Genomic DNA, 25,169 nt, shown 5'->3' on the forward strand with positions numbered 1-25,169 from the left:
AGACAGGGGCTTGGAATATGGCCTAGTGATAGAGTGCTTGACTTGTATACATAAAGCCCTGGGATCTATTCCCCAGCACAACACAACACATACAGAAAACAGCCAGAAGTCGCTCTGTGGCTCAAGTGGCAGAGTGTTAGCCTTGAGCAAAAAGAAGAGGGCGACAGTGCTCAGGCCTTGAGTTCCAGCCCCGGGACTGGTAAAAATAGGTAAATAAATAAATAAATAAATAAAATGAAATATCTAAACATATGATAGCAAAACATGATTTTCTTTTCATTATGCAGTCATACCTAGCTGACATCTTTTGTCTTGCTGCCAATGAGAGCTAAATACTAGATACATGTCCTAGTATTAGGAATCTTAGAAAGGGGCTAGGAATCATGGCTCATGCCTAGAATCCTAGCTACGTGGCAGGCAAAGATTAGGATTCATACATACCATCTTTACAATTAAAAAATTCTGTGGTGCAATATGCCTGTGATTGTAAGGTATGCAGGAATCCTAATAGGAAACGTGTTGACAAGTAATGTACTCATTACTTTACGTAAGTAACTATAACCCCTCTGTACATCACCTTGCCAACAAAATTAAGTAAAAAGAACATGTCAAAAAAGTGTCATTCTTTGAGGAGAGGATGATAATGGGGAGGTCGCAAATATGAGTGGTAGAAAATTTTGGAAAATCTATTCTTCCTATTCAATTTTTCTAAATTTTCTCTAAAAATTAAAGACTATTTAAAATGGAAAAATATGATAAATACAATTGTAGCTCTGTAGTAGAGGTCCTGGTTTAGGTCCCTAGCATTATGAAAAACAAGGATAAAGGGAGAGAGAAAGAGGAGAGGGAGAGAGAAGGAAGGGTCTGCATCTTAGTCACGTGATCTGTTTTAGCACAGGTCCAGAAACCACATATTAGCCATGTGCTGTGTCTTAACAGGGACCAGGACCCTACATCCTAGACATGTGCTATGTCTCAGCACAGGATCAGGGGCTGCATCGTAGCCAGGTGCTGTGTCTTAACAGAACATCAGGGGACGGCATCAGAGCCATGTGCTCTGTCGAAGCAGAGGACCAGGGGTTGCATCTTAGCCATGTGCTGTTTCTTAGCCAAGGACCCATGCTGCATCTTAGTCATTTGACTTGTCTTAGCAGAGGACCAGGGGACCCCATCTTAGCCATGTGCTGTGCCTAACCAGAGGACCAGGGGACTGCATCTGAGCTATGAGATGTGTCTTAGCACAGGACCAGGGGACCCTATCTGAGCCATATGCTCTGTTGAAGCAGAGGACCAAGCACTGCATCTTAGCCATATGATGTGTCATAGATGAGGACCTGGTGCTATGTCTTAGCCATGTGCTGTGATTTAGGAGAGGACAAGGCCACTGCATCCTAGAAATGTGCTGTGTCTTAAGAGAGGACCTGGTGCTGCATCTTAGTCATGTTCTATGTCTTAACAGGGGACCAGGTGAATGCATCTGAACCATGTGCTCTTGCTTTCCAGAGGAGCATATGAGGTGTCTTAGTAGATGACCAGGGGACCAGATTTTAGCTTTGTGATGTGTCTTAACAGAGGACCAGGAGCTACATCTAGCCATGTGATGTGCCTTAGCAGAGGACCAGGGGACCACATCTTAGCCATATGCTGTGTCTTAGCAGAGAACCAGGGGACTGCAACTGATCTGTGTGTTCTCTCTTAGCACAGGACCTGGGGACCTCATCTGAGCCATGTTCTGTGTATTAGCAGAGGACCAAGCACTGCAGCTTATCCACATGATGTGTCTTAACACAGGACCAGGGAATGCATGTGAGCCATGTGCTGTGTCTTAACAGAGGACCAGGGGTTGCACTGTAGCCATGTGCTGTGTCTTAGCAGGGGACAAGAACATGGCATCTGAGCCTTGTCATATGTCTTAGCAGAGGACCAGGGACTGCATCGTAGCCATTTGATCTGTCTTAGCAGAGCAACTGGAACCGCAACATGAGTGCAAACAAGAGAACTAGCAGGGAAACACAAACCTGATTTATAACGACCTAACCCGTCCCAAGAAACGTAATACCCCTGACAACCTGTACATTAATTCCTGCTGAAAGTTATACCCCTGGGACCTGGCTACCTCAAGCTCAGGCCACCTCTTGAAGGGCCTTGAACATTTCTATGTCATTACCATAGGGACAAAGCTTTGGGACATCATATCCACACACGAGTGCAGAAACTTTTAAAATGTAAATGCTCAGCGTAATTATTCAAGTTCAGCTTCCTGTGTCAATCACAGGATCACACGGAAGACTGTACCTGCTTTGCATCTTCCTCTTTTCATATCATCTGGCTTGCTATTTTCCAAAGTGAGCATTATCCCAACAATTTACCAAATGAGGTTCTCGTTTTTCCAGACCACTCTTTTTCTTTTTCCTAGTGAAGAATGCATTTAATAATCACTATTCTTTATTTATTATGATAGAAGGATTGAAGGACTGATATAATGTCAATGTACAATTTACTTATAAATTGATATGTTGAGATGAATCCTTTGTACAACTACTTAAAGATAAAAAAGAATAAATTTAAAACAAACAAATAAATACCAATGTATAGGTAGCATACATACATAATAACCAAATTATGGTATGTGCAAGAGAAAATTAAAATAGCGTGACGTCTTAGAATTAAGTCACAGCATAAAAACTAATACCAGGAAGCTGGTACCTAAAAAGTGAAAGAGAAGGTCAAGGGGAGAGGGGCAGATGAATTAAGAGCGTAGGAGATGAAGTAATATTTATTAGCATTTATTGCATATTCTGTGAAATTAGTAAAATTGAATGGAGGGATTGGTTTGGGAGGATGGGGGGGATGATGAAATGGTTGATACTGATCAAAATGTAGTGTACTCATAAACTGACATGTTGAATGGTAAGCCCTTTGTACAATTACTTAAGAAAAAAAATATAAATAGATAAAATTACTAGAGTTCATTTGAATTAGTTAACATTATGTTCCATGAGAACCATTCTTGTTGTTTTATGGAACGCTCTTTTAATAATTTTACTTTCCATGTACAGTGAAACCACAGTTTATTATTGTATACACCCATCTAATACATTTGAAAATATATAGTTTATTTTGTATATTTTTTCAAATGCTGGTATGCAGATGTAACAATTCCAATTAAAGCTGTGATATTCACTGTGCCTGTCTACTCATGCCCTTTCATCCCCAGTAGTTTGCAGTAGAGGCTACCGCTGAGTTCCTCAACACTCTTGTTATTTAAGTGCTTTTCTGATACTATAGCTCAACAAAACCCAACTCTTCTTACCATTCCTCTTTAACTCAATTTAAAACATGAGTATACCATTTGAAGGATAAAACTATTTGAAACTTTAACCCAAATATAATAGCATAATGATTACATAATTGTGACCATTTCTGGTAATTTCCAATGTGCTTGTACATAATTTTTGTTATAATGGTATTTTGGGAAAAAGAAAGTAAGTACATTAAGTGAATGTTAAAAGTTTAGATTCCCCAAGGGAATTTGGCTTTTTATTGTTCATTCAGGAAATTATGCTAAAGCTTATATGGCTGTTTGTCAACTCTGTAGTTGCTGTACTGATTTTTCATTTATGCTTTGAGAGAATATCTTCAGGCATACTGCTATGTCTTTTCTGTAGATATAATATTTCTATGTCATGAGGTTCTCCTCTTCATTTCCAGAACTGACCCTTGCCTTATGTCTGCATTCTAATGTTCGTGTTGCTGCAATTTATTTTTTGCCTTATATGTGTTCAGTGTGTTTTCCAGGTATGCTTATTTCTAGATTTTTATACTCTGATGCTTTTAATATGCCTTTTAAAATGAAATAAAAACCTGACATTTTGATTCTGCTTTACTTTATGCACTGGCTTACATGTTATAAGCAGCATGAAATCTAACACAGGAACAAAGTTATTTTATTTACCTGTATACCCCAATTAATTCCTTCTTCTGGTATCGTCTCACGAATTTTCCTTCTGTTAATTTTCAAGTTTTATAATTTTTGGCTAAGGTATTTTTCTCTTTGTACTTTTAATAAGTCATCATCTTAGTAATTACAATATCAATGTAATTTTTATTTTTTTCAATGGTTCTTAGAGTGTGTTTTGAGGCCCCTTGGAGATTATTGTGTACTTTTAGAGGTCTTACATAGTCAAAATGTAGTCTGGCTCTCATTTTCATTCTATTCATTGAAGGTTAACTTGAATGATATGCTGCCTTACCTTGTTTCTTTTGAAAAAGCAGTTAGCTGAATTGTAGAAATATCGTATTTCATAGAAATGTAATATTTTGGCCTTGGAAAGTTGCTCATAGGTAGACTGGTTGTGGAGCTTTCACAAAGCCCTATGTTCCCACACACTGCACACACACACATACATACACTCACATACACACACATACACACACACATACACGCCATATTCTTTAAAGTTTGTTATTGTAAATGTTATACGCGGAGCGGGTACAGCAGGTACAGTTGCATAAGTAAGATAATGAGTACATTTTTCATTTTTTAACCTAAAACAAAAATGCATCTTTTTGTTTTAATTAACTTTAAGCAGTTGCCATTTGTCAGGAGGGGAGCCAGCAGTTAATCTCATTTTGATCTCTGCCTGTGTTGCCATCACAAGGATATGCTAAGTGCAAGGACATTTGTTTACTAGTATCTCTGCCCCTACCAGGAATTGCTTTAATATGTCAGCTGGAGTACATTCCTATGTTAATCAACCTCATCCTGTGTTTACTCCCATCAAATGTTGCAAACTTCAATGCCTCTTTGTGTTCTTGAATTTTAGCAACCGTATGCTATTTCCTGGTTCCAAAACTGCATATAAACTGGAAGTTAAGAATAAACCTGGCTGCAGTCTTGAGTTTCAATCTTAAGCTGCAGACCTCCAGAACCCCACCTTTTGTCTATTGTCTTCTTTTTTCTCTTGTCTATCTTTCTTTTTCTTTAATCCTGGCCCCCTCAATCAGGATTCCCTCTTAGCTGTTGGCTGGCTCCGGCAGCCATTTAGCAAGGCAGTTTATAAATACAGTGTATCTTGGTCAATGTGATTCCTTTCAACAATCTAACCCATTCCTCCTCTACCCATCCCTTTCTTCATGCTTACTTTGTTTTGTAGGATATACATTGTATTCTTTTTTAATGTATTTTATTGATATTGTCGAGATGATATACAGAGGGGTTAAGTTACATATATCATGTAATGAATACATTTCTTCTTGAACCACATACAATATTTTTAAGGTACTCTTTTTTTTCCCTGAATTTCGTCCACTTTAATATGAGTACCTTGTTTAATATCGTATTCCGAATACTCATGATGAAGTACCACGGTTTGATTATAAGTTGGTTAACCATTATTATTATAATTTTTTTTTTTTTTTGCGAATTGGAGAAACTTTTCATGTATTATCTCTTTATACTGTGTCTTTTGTCATCTTTTTCGGTCTATTGAAACTCAAAAGCATTTCATATTCTCATTGTAATTCTTTTCTTTTCTTTTCTTTTTTTCTTTTTTCTTTGGCCATTCCTGGGCCTTGGACTCCAGGGCCTGAGCACTGTCCTTGACTTCTTTTTGCTGAAGGCTAGCACTCTGCCATTTGAGCCACAGTGCCACTTCTGGCCATTTTCTGTATATGTGGTGCTGGGGAATTGAACCCAGGGCTTCATGTATACGAGGCAAGCACTCTCGCCACTAGACCATATACCCAGCCATTGTAATTATTTTCTTTTATTCTCTTTGTTTTTTCTCCAATTTTTGCCTGTGGTGAATTTTTTCTAGAAATTTTTTTTTTTTTTTTGGCCAGTCCTGGGCCTTGGACTCAGGGCCTGAGCACTGTCCCTGGCTTCTTTTTTTTGCTCAAGGCTAGCACTCTGCCACTTGAGCCACAGCGCCACTTCTGGCCGTTTTCTGTATATGTGGTGCTGGGGAATCGAACCCAGGGCCTCATGTATACGAGGCAGGCACTCTTGCCACTAGGCCATATCCCCAACCCTTTTCTAGAAATTTTTAAAGAATATTTTATAGTTTCCTCAATGATTAAAATCTGTTGTTAGCCCCAGGTATAAATTTTAAATATATATCTATCTAATTTATAAGTAAAGCACTTTAAAACTTTTCCTGGTGAATGTTTCAAGTTCTTGTCTTATCTTCTTGCATATGGCAAGCATAGTTTAGATACTGAAATGTTCCAAAATCTGGAACTTTTCAGTTCACTTTTCTCATGTGCTATTCTTCTGATATACTTTAGGAGAAACATACAAATTTTATTTTTTACATTCTTGCTTATTATTGTAATGCTTCAGGAAACTTAATAGCAAAATTTGTCCATGTTTACCTCCATAAATAAACTATTTCAATTTATACACGACCATGGATTTTCCTGTTGTTTTTTTTTTCATATGTTATAAATATATAGCACTTTAAGAATATTATAATTGGGCTAGGAATGTGACTTAGTGGTACAGTGCCTTCCTACCATGTGTGAAGCCTTGAGTTTGATTCCTCAGCACCACATAAACAGAAAAAGCCAGAAGTGGTGCTCTGGCTCAAAAGGTAGAGTGTTAGCCTTGAGCAAAAGGAACCCAGGGAGTGCTGCAGACCTGAGTCTAAGCCCCAGGATTGGCAAAAAAAACCACACACACACACACACAAAACTATTGTCAGCTTTACAAGGAAACTTTAGTTGTTAAGTTTTCTGAAGTTGCTTAATGCAACACAACTACTAGAGGCAAAATCGAATTAATTTCTTCTTATAGACCATACTATGTATGTATACATATGTACATATATACACCCACATACTCATGTGTGTACGTGTCCTTATAATGTCATTTCCTTTATGAAATTGTTAACTACTCAGATTTTTCTTTGAAATTATGAGATTATTTGATTTTTATGTATATAACAATATATGTAATATCAAATTAGTGTTGCAGCTGGTTTTTATGACTAGTTTCATTATGATGTAAAATTTAAAACACACACCAGCAATCTAAGAGATTAAAGAATACATAAATTAAAAAGCAGAGAACTTTAGTTAAAATTCTTGTTCCAACTTACACTAACTTTCATTAACTCATTAAGCTAATTTCTTTAAATCACAATTTGTTACTTTGCTAAAACAGGACTTTCATGTCTTACAGCCTTATTGTTGTCGGGAGCCGAGCTAGCAGCTAAGCTCATCCTGACCTCTGGCTGTGCCGATGTCGCCAAGATGTCGGGAGCCAAACTTGCACCTAGGTTCATTATCACCTCTGGCTGTGCTGTTACTGCCAGGATATGCTAAAGGCAAAGTCCACTGCCACTGTCCGGAATTGCTTTGTTACCTTGTGTTTACTGTAATCAAATGTTGTAAACTTCAAAGCCTCTTTGTGTTCTGGAATTTTAACAACCCTATGCTATTCCCTGATTCCAAAACTGCATATAAGCTGGAAGTTAAGAATAAACTGTTGCTGCAGTCTTGAGGTTCAACCTCACGGCTGCAGACCTCCCGTACCCCATCTTTGTCTCTTGTCTTTTTCTCTTGCCTTATTTTTCCTTTTCCGTATCCCTGCCGCCCCTCAGTCAGGATTTCTGTTCCCCTGCCAGCTGGCCCGGCAGGTATTGTAATACATTCTGAGATAGTAAGATGATGAGAAAATTATAAATAGTGTTGGAAAATAATAGTACTTTTATTTGAGTAAGCATTCTGGGGTAAAACGTGTGTTGAATATAATTTCTTGCTATGTTTCCTAACTTGTGATTATTTAAATTTTTTCTCATCAAGAGAGTTAAATAGCACTCAAACCAAAAGTCCAATGAATCAAACTTCTCCTTTCTCACACTTTTACATGCTCCATTCCAAACATCATTTCCCTGCAAAATTTCTACTTAGTCTCTCGAAAATCAATTCTATGAAAGTTTTCTGAAAGGCTCAGCAATTTCTTTTAGTCTCTGAATGATTACAGTATTCTGTAAAGCTGCTTCTCCAAGGGTGAGTGTCTCATCTAGCAATCTGAGGAAAGGAAGAGCCAGAGAAAAAGGAGGGCTTCTTTGAGGTGCTTGGTACTTTTCAATGAAGTCTTTGATGTGGATTATCCTATGAGAAATATTAAATTTCTGGACAATTCTTTTCCCATTGGCTAACCAGATCTGTACATTAGTAATGGGTTCCAAGTTGTTCAGTGAAACAGCACATAAAGTATTTTTACTTTCAACTTCAATAATCTTTGCTTTTGAAACAAGTTTTGGTGTAGCACTTCCTAGTCTATGACCCTGTCCTGAGAAGGGTTGGAACACAGGCTTTGTCAATATACAACTTTGTCTTCAACTTTCACATCCACCTCCTCTTTATCAAAAAGACTCTGTAATTCTGCAGGTAATTCCCCCTTCTTGATGGAGTTCAGGAATTGTTGACTTGCACCATCCGAGTAAGTTCTAAAGTCACCGTTGACAGTGAACCCATTTTTCCACAATTTTATATGTATATCTACCTGTTTCTTCTGTTCAGTTGGAGACAAGTATTTGGTACCAATTTTCTGAGCTTCTTCAAAAAGGCTGTCAACTAAGTGTTCACAATTCATTTTCTGGTTATCACTAAGAGGCTGGTTGTCAGATCCTGTGTCACAAACCCATTCTTCTTTTATACTTTCAAGATTGTCTACTTCTTTCATTCTATGTGTTTCCCCGGGCGCGTGCTCAGTTAGCTCAGCACTCCCTGGCACTTTCGCGACTGCAGGGCATGCACACCAAAGTGCCACCACCCTAGGCCACTGCCACCCTGACACTCTTGACACTCCTGACACTCCTCTCGGTTTCAATTCCCTCTCGGTCTCCTCCAGGCACTGAGGAGGAGCTAGGGCCAGGGGTGGGGCGGGAAGCTCAAGAGGAAAATTTTATTTGGGCTAGCAGTTTAAAGATTTTAGTCCTTGGTTTCTTGGTACTGTTGTTTTGGACTGGTTGGAATATGTCAAGGGGACGGTTTTGTTAGTCCATGGCATCCAGAAAGAGAGAAAGAAGGAAAGAAAAGAAAAGAAAGAAAAAAGAAAGAAAGAAAGAAAGGGAGAGAGGGAGGGACGGTGGGAAGAAAGAAAGAAAGAAAGAAAGAAAGAAAGAAAGAAAGAAAGAAAGAAAGAAAGAAAGAAAGAGAGGGTCTCAATATCCCCTTCAAGGGAATTCCACATAACCCACATTTCTTCCACTAGGCTTCGCTTCCTAAAGGTCTCACCACTTCTCAATAGTGCTGTAGACTTAGGACCTAGTCAAGGGTCCTGAGGGTGGGGCTTCTTAAGGTCAAAAATAGAGCTGTGAGCTATTCTTTGCAACTACAGAATATTGCCCCATATTGCCAAATCAGCCACATATTGCCAAATCAGCCATTTTGTTAATCTATTGTATCCTAAATTTTAGTCACTGGAATTTGTACAAAATATATGCATGTATTGCATCAAAAGTCTTACTTTCAAAAATATGTCCCCTACTGAACAGTAAACACTCAATAAATATTTATTAAATATAAATGCTAAATACCAGAGTATGCACTGACATATCTGATAATACACAGAGCCTAGGAATTTTCAAGCCTGACTTGATGGTCTCTAAAAGTTGAAGGGCATCAACTTACTTGCAGTATTGATGTCTGCACAATGTCATAAAGCATCTTAGACTGTTTTCTTAACAGAAATCAGTGTTGTTGTTGTTGTTTTTTCAAAAAAACAAAGCCAGGGTTGGTATTTCACATCCTTCTCTGTGTTTAACTAGGCCCAACTACCAAATATTTGTGTATTTCGGGAGATAAAAATCTTTCATGCAAAATGAAAGTGTTTAATAAAATAGAGAGATAAATGGTAATAAAGGGTAGCATAGATTTCTGGATCAAGACATAGCACTGAAAGAAGCTTCTCCCATGTGATTCTGGACATTACAGTAGAGTCAACAAAGGACAGGCTCTTTTCTGAAGAGAGAAAGAGAAAAGATATTTGAAATGACAGAAATGATAGGACACCTGAGAAGCACAAAGAAACAGGAAATCTAATCAGAAGTAAGTAAGATCTCTAATGCTAGGTCTCGAACAATGAAGGGAATCTGAAAAGAGAACCACAAAGAAGGCCAGGCAGCACAACTGACTGACAGGGCTAGCCACAGGACATGCTTGAATTTCTCACAAGCCTTAAACTCACTGTGGAGACCTCATGTGGCAGTGACTCCTCCTCCAGTGACTGGCCAGCACTGGAGAAGAAATTCATTTTGTTGCTTTCCATATCTCAGAGATATCTACATGGGTACCATCATAAGAGAAGATCTATTTGAGATTAAGTTACTCTAGGAAAGAAAACATGGGAAAAATTGCATGTCAAGAAATCTGAGGGTGTTCACCTATGGTGTTTAGATAGGACATAGTCATAGAAGAAAGAGGGTCAGGGTTGGGAATATGGCCTAGTGGCAAGAGTGCTTGCCTCATATACATGAAGCCCTGGGTTTGATTCCCCATTGCCACGTATATAGAAAATAGCTAGAAATGGCACTGTGGCTCAAGTGTTACAGCGCTTGGCTTGAGCAAAACAGAAGCTACGGATAGTGCTCAGGCCATGAGTACAAAGCCCAGGACTAGCAAAAAGAAGAAGAAGAAGAAGAAGAAGAAGAAGCAGCTCAGGGGGCAGTACCCAGGCCCTAAGTTCAGGAATCAAAGAAGAAGAAAGAGGGTCAGACATTAAACATTCAGAAGTTTGGGCGATGGCGAATTCCTACTGTGATAACTAAGGGAATCGATGGTGCCACTGTGTGTGGTGAGAATATGCCCAATTGCCAGTGAATTATTACAGAGACTGAGAGCAGAGGCTGCTGAGTATAGTTTGCTGCAGCATGGACTAAGAACTCTGTACTCCTGGATCACACACACACACACACACACACACACACTTCTATTTTTCCTATGCTCATCAATTCTTCAAGATTTTGAATGCTCTAGGGACCACGACTACGGGTAGTGGTGGATTCCCTCAGGTATTATTTATATATATATATATATAGAGAGAGAGAGATAGATAGATAGATACATATATATGTATATATACATATGTAAATATATTTATTCCCACACCTACATGCTTGGTTGTTGGCAGCTTTGAAGGCACACAAATGAAGGGATCTTGTACAAGAGGGAATCGGTGGTGCCCTTAGGCTGCAAAGCACATTGACATTAGCAACAGCTCTGGGTATGCAAGGAAGAGAAGCAGCTAAATCAAATGCAGACAAGAATCTGATAACTGTCCCTTGAACAGCCTGTCCTTTAGCCTACAAACAACACAGACCTGAATAGGGTTGTTGCTCTTATGAATTTTTTTTTGCCTCTCTGAGTGGTATAGGAACTGAATCCCTAAGAGGTGTCCTCCAAGTAAAACAAAAAGAGATTTCCTCAGCAAATGCGCTAATTGCTACCTAGAAGCACAATAAATATGAATAACAGTCAATATGACTCCTCTAAGAGCCTTCAGCTCTTCAATAACCAAATCCAAACACACTAGAATGGTTGAAATGCTGGACCAAAATTTGAAGTCTACTTTTTGGGGTTTGGTTTCATTTTGGTGATATTGTGGTTTGAACTTTGCACTTGGTTGGAAGTTATCTGCCACTTGGAAGATGCTCTGCCACTTATCTCTTACCTCCATATCTCAAAGTCTAGTTTTAGAAAGCATCAATGACGTTGGATAGGACTGCAATTCAAGACCTGGAGGAAAATAGTTCTAGACATTGAATGAAAAATTTCACCAGGAGTCTGAGATTCAGAATTAAAAAAAAATAAAAAAAATAGGAATGATAGAATGAAATTTTTCAATAAATCAAGTAAAAATACAGAGTGGAACATGTCATCAACAGACTAGATCAAACACATGTAAGAATATGAATGAGTGAAGACAAAATTGAAAAACAGATAGATTCCAATGACAGGAACAAAGTAAGTGGACCACAACTTTCAAAATCACAGTGATATGTCCATGGAATCAAATCTAACAGTCTATCAGGTAGAAAAGGAAAGTGAAGTGAAAATGAAAAGCGAAGAAAGTATGTTCAATGATGTTATAGCAGAAAATTCCACAAATATAAGGAGTGTCATACAGGAAGTATTTAGAATCCAAATTGAAATGATTAGAAAACAACTTCCCTGTATCACATTGCAGTCAGTGAACAATAGAACAGGAAGGATTACTGATGCGTGCAAGAAAAATAAATTGCCATCTTACTTAGAATGGTAAATAGTATGATATTTACATCAGCCTCTAATCAGAGTCACAAAAGCCAGAGTTTATAATAAAGTATTTCAAGCTCAGAAAGTGTATATCTGACACTCAATATTTCTGTATTCAGGAAAGTTTTACCTTAAAATTGGTGGAAAAAATAAAGACTTTCCGACATATGTATGAAACAAGGGAATTTGTGATCATTAAAGACACTTAAAGAATTCTACACATAGATGAAAATGAGAGTCATCAACGTGAGAGCTCAGGGAAAAAAATGTTTCATATGACGAATGGAAAAGTGAGTAAGAATAAATGAATAAAACATGTTCAATTTATAAACCAGCAAATTCCTAACATCAATAGGGTGAAAAAAAGAGAAACACTCAAATCAATCAGGGGAAAATACAATGAAATTATTAAAACCAGAAAAACCTTTCAAATTAAAATGAAAATCATTGTAACTATTCACTGGCTACAAGTGAAAAGTGGAAACATGGAAAGTGAAAGGATTGATAGTAATGTTCTAATTTTGATTTGACTTTGGGAACAAAGCCATTAGGAATAGTTATACCTAACTCTAACAAATTCCACCTCTAGAAAAGAAGTAGTCAGAAGAGGTAAAGAATGTGACATATATTAATAAAGGAACAAAGCCTCAAGAAGATATAATAGTGACAAATTCATATGCATCTAACTATAGTAGATCTAATTTTATGAAGCAACCATTATTGTATGTAAAGACACAGATATGTTTCAAAGACAATAATTATGGGTTACTTTAATTCCCAATTCCTATCAACAGATGAATCTTCTAGAAAAAAAAGTAACAAAGAAACATTACAGCCAGGTACCCACGTGGTTCATGCCTGTAATCCTACCTATTAAGGAGGCTGAGATCTCAGAATCACAGTTAAAAGCCAGCCTGGGCAGGCAAGTCTGTGAGACAATTATCTCCAATTAGTCACCAGAAAACCAGAAGTGTTGCTGGTGGCTCAAAGTGGTAGAGTGCTAGCCTTGAGCTGAAGAGCTCAGGGACAGCATGCAGGCCAAGAGTTCAGTCTCCACGACCGACCAAAAAAAGCATTAGAATTAAACTACCCCACTAATCAAATGGACTTAAAAATATCTAAAGCATATCCTTCCAACAGCTTTGGAATATACATTCTTCCTAGCAAGTGATCAGGCTTTTTCCAAAATATATCACATTTTAGGCCATAAAGCAAAACTTAACAAATTTTAGAAAATTAAAATAACATGTTTTAATTCACCAGATTTTAAAAAAAAATCAATTATATATCAAGTGCATGCAGAATCAATACAAATAGTATAGAAGTTGAATACTAAACTTTAATTTTCAGTAGTTCCCTGAAGAAATAAGAGAAGAAATTTAAAATTTTCTAGAATCAAATGAAAATAAAAACACAAGAAATTTGTACTTGCAGGATACAGTAAAGGGAGTCCTAAAATTGCTATGAATGCATGCATTAAATATGTCATAAAATCTAAAATAAATAACCTAATAATAGACTTTCAGATCTTAGAAAAATAAGATCAAGAGAGAAAGATGGCGCCGACAGAATAGGGAGGCACCCTGACTCGCTCCAACTGAATAGCGAGCTGGGAACTCCAACACCCAACACCCCATCAAGAACCCAGAAAAACCAGCAGCCAGAAGCAGTGGAGAAATGCAGGAAAACAAAAAGGAACAAAAAAGAAGAACCGAAAACCTACATGGAGCCAGAGAATCTCCGGGGCACCCTTCCCCCACCAGCCGACCCTGGCCCAAACAGGGCCAGGCTGGGAAAGGGGAACCTGGCGATCGGCAGACAGGCTGCCAGGAGTGCAGAATTCATATAGCGGGAGACCCCATGGACACAAGGCAGGTTGCGGACCAAGACACACACCGGCAGCAACGAGAAGTTCGGGTCCACACCTGGTTCAGACAAGGGAACCCAGCGCGGCAGAAAGAGGGAACCTGGGAAGCCACCACGACACTTCGCCAACCCCTGAAGGGCCAATGGCTGTGCGGGACACACACACAAAGCAGCAACTGTGAGTGCCCCCATTATCCCCTCCCCCAATGGGAGACCAGCTATCAGAGACCCAAGCCCGACAAAGAAGCTAGATCTCCCTCCCTCCCCCTCTCCACCCTGAGGGAACAAAGAACCACCAAATCAGGCGGGGGGGCCCCATCAGGCGCTGGGAAGTCAGTTTAGCAGGGAAAGGGCGGAGCAGCCTCAAAGCTCCACAGGTTCCTGAACTGGCAGAACAGGCCCACCCCTTGCCAACAGGGTCCGGGGGACAGCCAGCAGTGCAAGCCCCACCCGAGGCGCCTGGACCTAGCAGACTCTTACAACTAAAATCACAGGCACTGGTGGGCAATACCAGCCCAGCAGGGTCACCTGAGCCTGATCACGTCCCCCTCTCACAGCGGAGGCGAGGTCTGAGGGTGCCAAGCCACACTCGGACAGTCGATCCCACTGGACCACACACATACCGACCCCCAACGGACTCACAGGAGGGCGCAAGCACAACCCAACAACCTGGGGCTCACTCTGGGAGGCATATCATGCTAAAGTGCCTGTTGTAGTGGACACACAGCAAACAGGAAGGCAGGGCCCCCGGCGACAGCACCCGCTCTGGTAGGCGTACCCTGCACTGGTGGGCAGGGCCACAGAGACATCACCTGCTGTCGTAGACACGCCTACACAGAAGGGAGGGAAGACCTACACAGACCTCCAGATGCGCAAATCACAAAGAAACATAACTCAGTTCATCAAAGGGCAAGCCAACTCGCCAGCTCCAAAAAGCAGCACGACTGAAGAGGAGATGGAGACTAAAAAAGCAAATGAGGCCATGTTAACAGGAATGATCGAAAGCGTCAGAAATGAAATCAGAAAACATTTTCAGGAGTTTAGAGTGGAAATCTGGAAGGACACCCAGGAAGCCATGAAAGAAATGGAAGCAAAAATGGATACAATGCAAGCCTCAATTAAAGAAATGGAAGCAAAAATGGATACAATGCAAGCCAGAAAATCATCCTGAGAATTGAAATGCATGAAAAAATAGATTTAAAAATACAACTCTTTAGAGGAAGAAATTTCCATGATCAGAGCTGATATGACAACCATAAATAGCTCTCTGACATCCATAAACTCAGCAATTGAAACCATAACACAAAGAGTGGACCATATAGAATCCAGAATCTCTCGCCTGGATGATGAAGCAGCTGACAACAACCAGAAAATGACCACACTCCAAGAAAAGGTGAAGCTTCAGGGAAGACTAATCCAGGAATTAATGGACAAAGACAAGAGATATAATCTGCGCATAACTGGAATAGAAGAAGGAGCCGAATACCAGAACAGAGGGCTTAATCATGTTCTCAATAAAGTTATTGCAGAAAACTTCCCCAATCTCACAGGGGACCCCATCTAGGTAACCGAAGCCCATAGGACACCTGGCCGGCCAGACCCCAGGAAAGCCACCCCAAGGCACATAATATTCAAGACTACAGACCTCAAGATTAAAGAGCAAATTCTAAATTCAGCCAAAGCGAAGAAGGAAACTTTTTCAATGGGAAGAGGATTCGAATAACATCCGACTTATCCACACAAACTTACCAAGCTCGAAGTGAGTGGAAGAACACCATCCAAGTACTTCAGAATAACAATTTACATCCTCGGATCAAATATCCAGCGAAATTGGAGTTCACATTCGAAGGGAGTACCAGATCTAAAGGAGTATGTGAATAAAAAACCAGCCCTACAGCGAATATTAAGAGGGGAAACCCCCCCCCCCCAACAGAGATCATAAAAGACACACAGACAGAATCAGAAAGAAACTTCAATAGCCAAAGTCGAGCAGAAAGACCAGCTCACTAAAGACAGGGAAAAAAAAAGAGGAAAAAACAGCCCAACAAGAAAATGGAAAGAGAAAAAACACCCTTATCCTTGATATCTTTAAATATAAATGGTTTAAACTCCCCGATAAAGAGAAGCAGACTGGCAGAATGGATTCGCAAACAAAAAGTTGACATCTGCTGTCTACAAGAGACCCACCTTACAGCAAGGGACAAAAACAGGCTTCGAATGAAAGGATGGAGCAAGATCTACCAAGCAAATGCACCCACCAAAACGGCAGGTGTAGCCATTCTGATCTCAGACAAGCTGGATTTCTCACTAAAGTCCACTCAAAAAGACAAAGAAGGAAACTACATAAATACAAGGAAAAATCCAGAATCAAGAAATCACGGTGATAAATGTATACTCACCGAACAAAAGAGGCCCTACATATGTCAACCAAATTCTCGCAGAATTACAGAGCAAGATAGACGCAAACACAATCATAGTGGGTGACTTTAATACTCCTCTCTCTCCAAGAGACAGATCCAACACCCAGAGGATTAGTAAGGGAGCTGAGGACCTAAATAACACCATTTCCCAAATGGGTCTAACAGACCTATATAGAACCTTCCACCCTACAGAGACCCAATACACCTTCTTTTCAGCAGCCCATGGATCATATTCCAAAATAGACCATGTCAGAGCCCACACAAAGAACCTCAGCAAATACAAAAGTATTGACGTCATCCCATGTATTATATCTGATCACAGTGGATTAAAGGTAACCTTCAACAACAAAGGATACCACAGAGGCTATACACACTCTTGGAGGCTAAACGCCATGCTACTATCCAACACTTGGGCCACAGACCAAATTAAAGATGAAATCAACGAATTCATAAGGTACGATGACAAAGAAAACACATCACAAAGAAACCTATGAGACACAGCTAAGGCAGTACTGAGGGGCAAACTCATTGCACTCAGCACCCACATTAAAAGAATGGAAGCAGAGCAGGTGAATACCCTCATGATGAAACTAAAACAACTTGAGAAACAAGAAATGACAGACTCTAAAACGACTAGGAGGGGAGAGACCACAAAGATTAAAGAAGAGATAAATCTGATTGAAAATAGAAAGACCATTCAACAAATAAATAAGACTAAAAGCTGGTTCTTTGAGAAAATAAACAAAATTGACAGACCCCTTGCAAGACTTACAAAAAAAAAAAAAAAAGAAGAGAAGAGACTCATATACGTAAAATCAGGGACTCCACCGGAAAAATTACAACAAGTACACACGATATTCAAACAATCATAAGGAGCTATTTCCAAAACCTCTACTCAGCAAAAAACAATAATTTTACAGAAATGGATCAATTCTTAGAGAAGTACAAACTGAACCAAGAACAAACAAATCAAATAAATAAACCAATAACTTACAGTGAGATACAGAAGGTAATCAAGAACCTCTCTACTAAGAAAAGCCCAGGCCCAGATGGATTCACCAACAAATTCTACAAAACCTTTAGTGAGGAGCTAATACCAATGCTCTTCAAACTCTTCCGTGAAATAGAAACAGAGGGAGAAATCCCAAACTCATTTTACGAAGCTAATATCATACTCATTTCCAAACCAGGCAAAGATCCAACCAAAAAAGAGAACTACAGACCAATATCACTAATGAACACAGACGCAAAGCTCCTCAATAAAATATTAGCTAACAGGATCCAGAAACTGATCAAGAAAATCATACATCTTGACCAAGTAGGCTTCATCCCTCAGTCACAAGTATGGTTCAACATCCGTAAATCAATCAACGTAATTCACCACATAAACAGATCTAAAATTAAGAATTACATTGTTATCTCAGTCGATGCCCAAAAAGCCTTTGGCAAAATACAACATCCATACCTACTAAAAGCTTTGGAGAGAACAGGAATAGATGGAACATTCCTCAAAACAATAAAAGCAATATACAACAGACCAACTGCTAGTATCATATTAAATGGAGAGAAACTTAAATCATTCCCCCTAAACTCAGGAACAAGACAAAGATGCCCACTCTCCCCACTTCTGTTCAACAGAGTGCTGGAATCCCTAGCCATAGCAATAAGGCAAGAAGAGGACATCAAAGGGATCCACATCGGCAAGGAAGAAATCAAGTTATCCCTATTCGCAGACGACATGATCTTATATCTGAAGGACCCAAAAAACTCAGTACCCAAACTCCTACACCTAATAAACCAATTTGGCAAAGTAGCAGGATACAAAATCAACCCACAAAAGTCAGCAGCTTTTCTGTACACCAGCAATAGACAAACAGAAAAGCAACTTATGGAAACAATTCCATTTACAGTAGCCAAAAAAATGAATAAAGTACCTAGGGATCAACTTAACCAAGGACGTGAAAACTACAATGAAAACTACAAAAATCTAATAAGGGAAATCAAAGAAGACACAAGGAGATGGAAAGACCTCCCATGCTCATGGGTAGGCAGAATCAATATAGTGAAAATGGCCATATTGCCCAAATTGTTATACAGATTCAATGCAATACCTATCAAAATCCCAGCCACATTTTTCACTGAAATAGAGAAACCAATCCATCAATTCATATGGAACAGCAAAAAACCTAGAATAGCCAAAGCAATTCTAGGCAAAAAAAAAAAAAAAAAAAAATAGATAGTGCAGGAGGTATCACAATACCAGACTTCAAGCTCTACTACAAGGCCATCATAACAAAAGCAGCATGGTATTGGTATCAAAACAGATCGGAAGACCAGTGGATTAGAATTGAAGACCCAGAAATAAAACCGCACTCTTACAGCCAACTGATATTCGACAAAGGAGCTAAAGACATACAATGGAAAAAACATAGCCTCTTCAACTATTGGTGCTTGGAAAACTGGGCAGCCATATGCAGAAAACTCAAAGTAGACCCTAGCCTATCACTATGCACCAAGATCAACTCAAAATGGATCAAGAACCTCAATATCAGACTTGAATCTTTGAAACTACTAAAGGACAGAGTAGTAAAGACGCTGGAACTTAAAGGTTCCGGAAGGAATCTCCTGAATATAGTCCTAGGGGCACAACCGTTAGGAGAGAGTCTCAACAAATGAGACTACTACAAAATAAAAAGTTTCTGCACAGCTGAGGACATAGCCACCAAACTAGAAAGATAGCCAACATATGGGAAAGGATCTTCACCAGCACAGCAGCAGACAAAGGCCTAATATCTGTCATCTACAGAGAACTCAAAAAACTAACCCCCTCCAAGCCCAGTAAACCAATTATTAAGTGGCCAAAGGAGCTAAAGAGAGACTTCACAGGAAAAGAGATAAAAATGGCAAAGAAACTTATGAGGAAATGTTCAACATACCTGGCAGTAAAGGACATGCAAATAAAAACAACCCTGAGATACCACCTACTCCAGTTAGAATGGCCTATACTCTGAACTCAGGCAACGACAAATGCTGGACGGGGTGCAGGGAAAGAGGAACCCTTCTCCATTGTTGGTGGGAATGCAAATTAATACAACCACTTTGGAGAACAGTATGGAGGTTCTTCAAAAAACTCAATATAGACCTACCCTATGACCCAGCCATACCACTCGTAGGCATCTATCCTGAACAACAGGTCCCAAGATATCAAAAAGACATCTGCACATCCATGTTTATCACTGCACAGTTCACAATAGCCAAAATATGGAAACAACACAGATGCCCCTCTACAGATGAATGGATCCAAAAATGTGGTACCTATACCCAATGGAATACTACATAGCGATTAGAAATAATAAAATATTGGTATTTTCAGGGATATGGTCAGAACTGGAACAAATAATGTTGAGTGAGACAACCCTAGAACACAGAAAACAAAGGGGCATGATCTCCTTGATATATGACTGTTAAGGTGGTGGTGGGGACACTAGAGACCAGGTCTGCGAAACAAAAAACTTCTTGTCAAATGGAATTTCCCACAGGTGTGGGTCAGCGACCTTACATTATGTAACGAAAACCAAACAACTACTAAAGATAAAAAGGTCTAAGATAGACCTCTCAGTGGATCACAATAGCTCAAAAGCTTTATATGTATGATCATATAAGACAAGGGTAAGCAAACTCTATTGTTGACGTTATATTTAAAGTTCTAGGTGAATTTCCTTTGGCATATGCCATGTGGCTACTGTATATGTTTTTGGTACATTGGGTAATATATATATGCCTATGCCTACCTGATCTAGGGAAGTGAAAGAAAAACGAGGGTGTAAGATATCACAAGTAATGTACCCACTGCCCTATTATGTAATTGTACCCCTTTTTCACAACACCTTGTCCACAAAATTTAATAAATAAAATTTTAAAAAAGCTTAAACAAATGTTCAGAAAATTCTCTAATTGCAAAACAAGAAAAAAGAAAAAATGGAAAAATGAAGAAAGAATAAAAATAGTGTGGCATACATGTATTTGTGATCACATTAAATGGTTTATGTTCTACAATTAATATAAAAGATTACAGAATAAATTTTAAAATATGACTTACATGTATATTATCTATAAGCAAGCTCAAATGTAGTTATGCTTCTCTCTTAAAAGCAATAATTATACAAATATAAATCATTTTCATGAAGGAAATTAGTAACTTCCTTAGGTCAATTAACTTTGGAGCAAAGAAAATTAGACTCAAAGAGAGAAGTCACACAATAATTAGTTTAATTTCCCTTCAGTTTTTCCAGGCAGAAAACTAACAAGAGTATATGTAGGACATGCCATGAACCATTAAGGTCTAGTTGAATTTACAGACCTTTGACTAACAAAAATCAGATTACATGTTATTTGCAAGTTTCTATGAAAAATATGTCATGAGAAAATTTCCTTTGGCATGAAACAAAACTCAATAAATAGAAAATAAATATCATTAAGAGTATGTTCCTGGGCTGGGGATATGGCCTAGTGGCAAGAGTGCCTGCCTCGGATACACGAGGCCCTAGGTTCGATTCCCCAGCACCACATATATGGAAAACGGCCAGAAGCGGCACCGTGGCTCAAGTGGCAGAGTGCTAGCCTTGAGCGGGAAGAAGCCAGGGACAGTGCTCAGGCCCTGAGTCCAAGGCCCAGGACTGGCACAAAAAAAAAGAAAAAAAAAAAGAGTATGTTCCTGACCATAATACAATTTTTAAAACAGAAAAAAATGTCCTAACACTTAGAAACAATAGAATTTGAATAAACTGTGAAGTAAATGTTCTCAAAATTCATCATTTCAAAAGCCCAACTGAACTGAAATGAAAATATGAAACTCTCAAGATGCAAGTGTTCTGTGAGCTAGTAATTTCCTTAGTCTTCTTTATTAAATAATTTAGTTTTAGTTGTTGAACTCATAAACAGGATTCTTTGTGGTATTTCCAAATACTTGATCAAATTATTCTCCTGTATTATACTATTAGCCTCCTTCCACCTTTTCTTTGCTCTTTTTTAGACATAATTTAGTGTTTCATTATGTTATACTTGTACACACACACACAGGGTCATATACTGTTGTCGTGCGCACTCAGTGCCTTCTCTTTCCACACTTTTCCCTTCCATAGATTACCCTAGCAGACAGTTCTCCTTTCATGCCCCTTTCCCATTATTACTATTATTATGGCTATCAGTATTATTTCATGTCTAGATTATACATATGAATGAAAGAATGTGGTATTTGCCCTTTTGAGCTTATTTTATTCAAAGTGATATTCATCCTTTCTACACATATTCTGTAAACAGCATTCAACGTTATTGAATTCTTCTTTAGGATTGAGTCATACTTTGTAGGGTATAGGTATCAGATTTTCCTCATTCTCTCACTAGTTGTAGGACACCTAGGCTGATTGCATAGATGAGCTATTATAAATAGTATTGAAATAAACATGGATTTCTGGGTGTTCCTATTCTATGATATGTAGATTCACACTTCTTTGACTTTCTAGATTTTAGTTTTTTTTTTTAAGTTGAGTTTTTTGAGAAACATCCTTCCTGACTTTCAAAAGTTGCAGAACTTATTTTTAATGAATAGCAGTACATGAGTGTCCTTTCTTTGTAATGTTATTCATTGTGGGGCTTGAACTCAGGGCCTGGGTGTTGTCCCTGAGCTCTTTGGCTCAAGGCCAGTGCTCTACCACAAGTTCACTTCGGAGTGATGCTTTTGTTCTCTATCTTCACTAGAATGTGTCATTTGTTTTCTTGATGATTGCTTTATAACTGAGGTGAGATATAGCATCACTGTTGTTTGATTTGCATTTCCTTTAGAATTAGTTTGTTGAATAGCCTTGCCTTTCTCCATCATTGAAGAGGTTGTTTTTGACACTTGTCAAATCTCAGATAGTTGTACCTTTCTATATTTATTTCTAGAATGTTTACCCTATTCTGTTGGTATATGAAACTGTATGGTAGAACCATTCTAATTTTTAACCATGGCTCTGTAATATAATTTGAAGATTGCTATTATAATAATGCCACCATTGCACTTTTTGTTCAAAATTGTTATAGTTATTTGGATTTTGTATAGTTTACATGTAAGTTTTGTTGTTGTTTGTCATTTTGTCCATTAGGAAGCTTGAACTCTGGGCATTGTCCCTGAGCTCTTTTACTCAATGCGAGTGCTCTACCACTTTGTGCACAGGATTATTGTGAGTTTTCCCCTGGTTAATTGGAGATAATAGCCCCAGGGGGACGTTTCTGCCTGGTCTGGCTTTGAACTGCAATCCTCAGATCTCAGCTTCCTGACTTGCAATGATTACAGACCTGAGCCACTGGCACCCAGATAATTTTCATATAAATTTTATAATTGCTTTTGTTATTCCTGTGAAGAAGGATGTAGGAATTTGGGGGAGATTTCATTGAATTTGTAGATGAATATGAATGAGTATTATGGTTGTTTTCACAACAGGATCTCTGAGGATCCATGTATATGGGAGGTCTTTGAATTTTCTAGTGTCTTCAATATTAATTTTTAGTAGTTGATACTTTTACTGTAAGGTCTTTCACCTCCTTAGTTATCCTCCTAAGTTATCTCTCAGTATGACTTTTTTAAATATGGTATGAATGGACTTGGATTTTTTTGTTTGTTTTATTTCTTCCTTGACCTGTTCATTACTGGCTTATAAAAAGAATTTGTACTACAGTAGTTTTAAAATCTGATGATTAATTAACAATGTGTAACGTTCATTGGAATTTAGTTAGTTCTTAAAAAATGCCTACAAATCAACATGATTATCTAGAATCAGGGAGTCTGGCTCATTATTAAAATTTATTTCCTTGGGAGATAGAGACAAAAGGATACAGGCTCACGACTAATATAGACAAAAATTAGCAAATCCTTATCTCAAAGGACAGGATGGTTGTGGTGATACATGCAATGAACATGGTTGTGCTGGTACCTTTAGTGTGGTCTTCCTTGTGATCCTTTGGGTAAATTCCCAGGAGTGGAGGTGCTGAGTAACAGGGGAGCCCTAGGTTTAGCCTTTTGAAGAACCTCCATACTGCTTTCCAGAGTGATTGAAGAATTTTACATTCCCACCAACAGCGTAGTAGGATTCCCTTTTGGCCATATCCCCATCAGCTGTTGTTATTAATTTTATTTATAATGGCCATTCTTACTGGGTGTTGGGGTTCTAGACCTCCTCTCCCTGTTTCTCCTGGGGAGATGCCCAAATCCCCAACTATGAAAGAAACTCAGCCCTACCCCTCCCGCCAGCAGAAGGAGTAAAGCATATCTTTGTGGACTTCGCTAAGCTGAGGAGAAATGCCGAAATCCCCTTCCCCATCAGTCCTCCTCACGTGTCCAGAGCCGATGCAGGAAAGAAATTCTGGAAGTCTGTCTGGATGGTCCAACCATCTCACCCATTCAGAGGGAGGGCAGAAGAATTTATTACGGTGACGAAGGTGGGAAGGAGATCGACTTGGGGTGACTAGTTGGAAGTTAGCGATTGGCTGAGGTGGGCTTCCCATCAGGTGATGTCATGAAACTTCCTCTATGGGCAGAAACCAGAGCCCTCCAAGAGCTGTGTCTCTGGGGGCTCCTCTACCATGATGGCACGCACGTTTTTGCCCCAGTGGCAGGGGCTTCTCTTCCAGTTGAAGCCGGAAGATTGGACTGGCTAGCTTTACACTGCCCCAGGGTTGGGGGAAGGGCAGCGTGAATCCCCAACTGGGGTCAAGTGAAACCTCAATGTTGTTTTGATTTGCATTTCTTTTATGGTCAGTGATGTTGAGCACTTCTTCAGGTGCCTCTTGGCCATTCTCATGTCCTCTTCAGAGAAGTTTCTCTTTAAGTCTTCAGAAGGCAATTGGCCTTTTGAGGATTTGTTTAGGGGAATTTAATTTTTGAGTTCTAAGTATGTTTTAGAAATGAGGCCCTTGTCTGTTGTATGGCCAGTGAAAATCTTCTCCCAATCTGACGTCTTTCTGTTGATCTAGCAAGCTATGTCCTTTGCCATGCAAAAGCTCTGTAGTTTCATGCAATCCCTTCTGTCCAGTCTTTCTTTGATTTGCTGTGTTTCTGGGCCTTTACTAAGAAAGTTTAGACCTGTGCCAAGGAGCCCTAGTGTTTTCCCTATTCCTTCCTGTAATGTTTTCAGGGTATCTGCTTTTACCTCAAGATCTTTGATCCCTTTGGAATTCACACACACACACACACACACACACAGTGTTTTTCACTTTATTTTGTTTTGAGGCAAGGTCACAATACATAGCCAAGTTTGACTTTAAATTGCCTCATGGTAGCCTCCCAAGGGGTGATTCAGGAATTCATGCCACTATGATGGAATTTCACACATATTCTTAATTTCTCCATTACTATTTTCAATTTTGTATGTACACATATTTAAGTGTGTATATAATGTCTTTTTTTATGTTTACTTTTTGCTAGTCCTGGGTTTGAGTCTAGGACCTGGACACTGACACTAAGATTTTTGTTCAAACTAGCATTCTACTACTTTAGCCACAGGTCCATTTTACAGCTTTTTGCTGGTAAATTAGAGACAAGAGTTTTATGGAGGGCTGAGAATATGGCCTAGTGGCAAGAGT

At 39.0% G+C, this 25,169-nt stretch overlaps 1 pseudogene; it reads right to left on the reverse strand.

Moving 5' to 3' along the window:
* Positions 1–7,931: 7,931 nt before the first annotated feature.
* LOC125345552 lies at positions 7,932–8,737 on the reverse strand (annotated as a pseudogene).
* Positions 8,738–25,169: the final 16,432 nt, after the last annotated feature.

Source organism: Perognathus longimembris, unplaced genomic scaffold, assembly GCF_023159225.1.
Source record: "Perognathus longimembris pacificus isolate PPM17 unplaced genomic scaffold, ASM2315922v1 HiC_scaffold_5918, whole genome shotgun sequence".
In the NCBI taxonomy this organism is placed as follows: domain Eukaryota; kingdom Metazoa; phylum Chordata; class Mammalia; order Rodentia; family Heteromyidae; genus Perognathus; species Perognathus longimembris.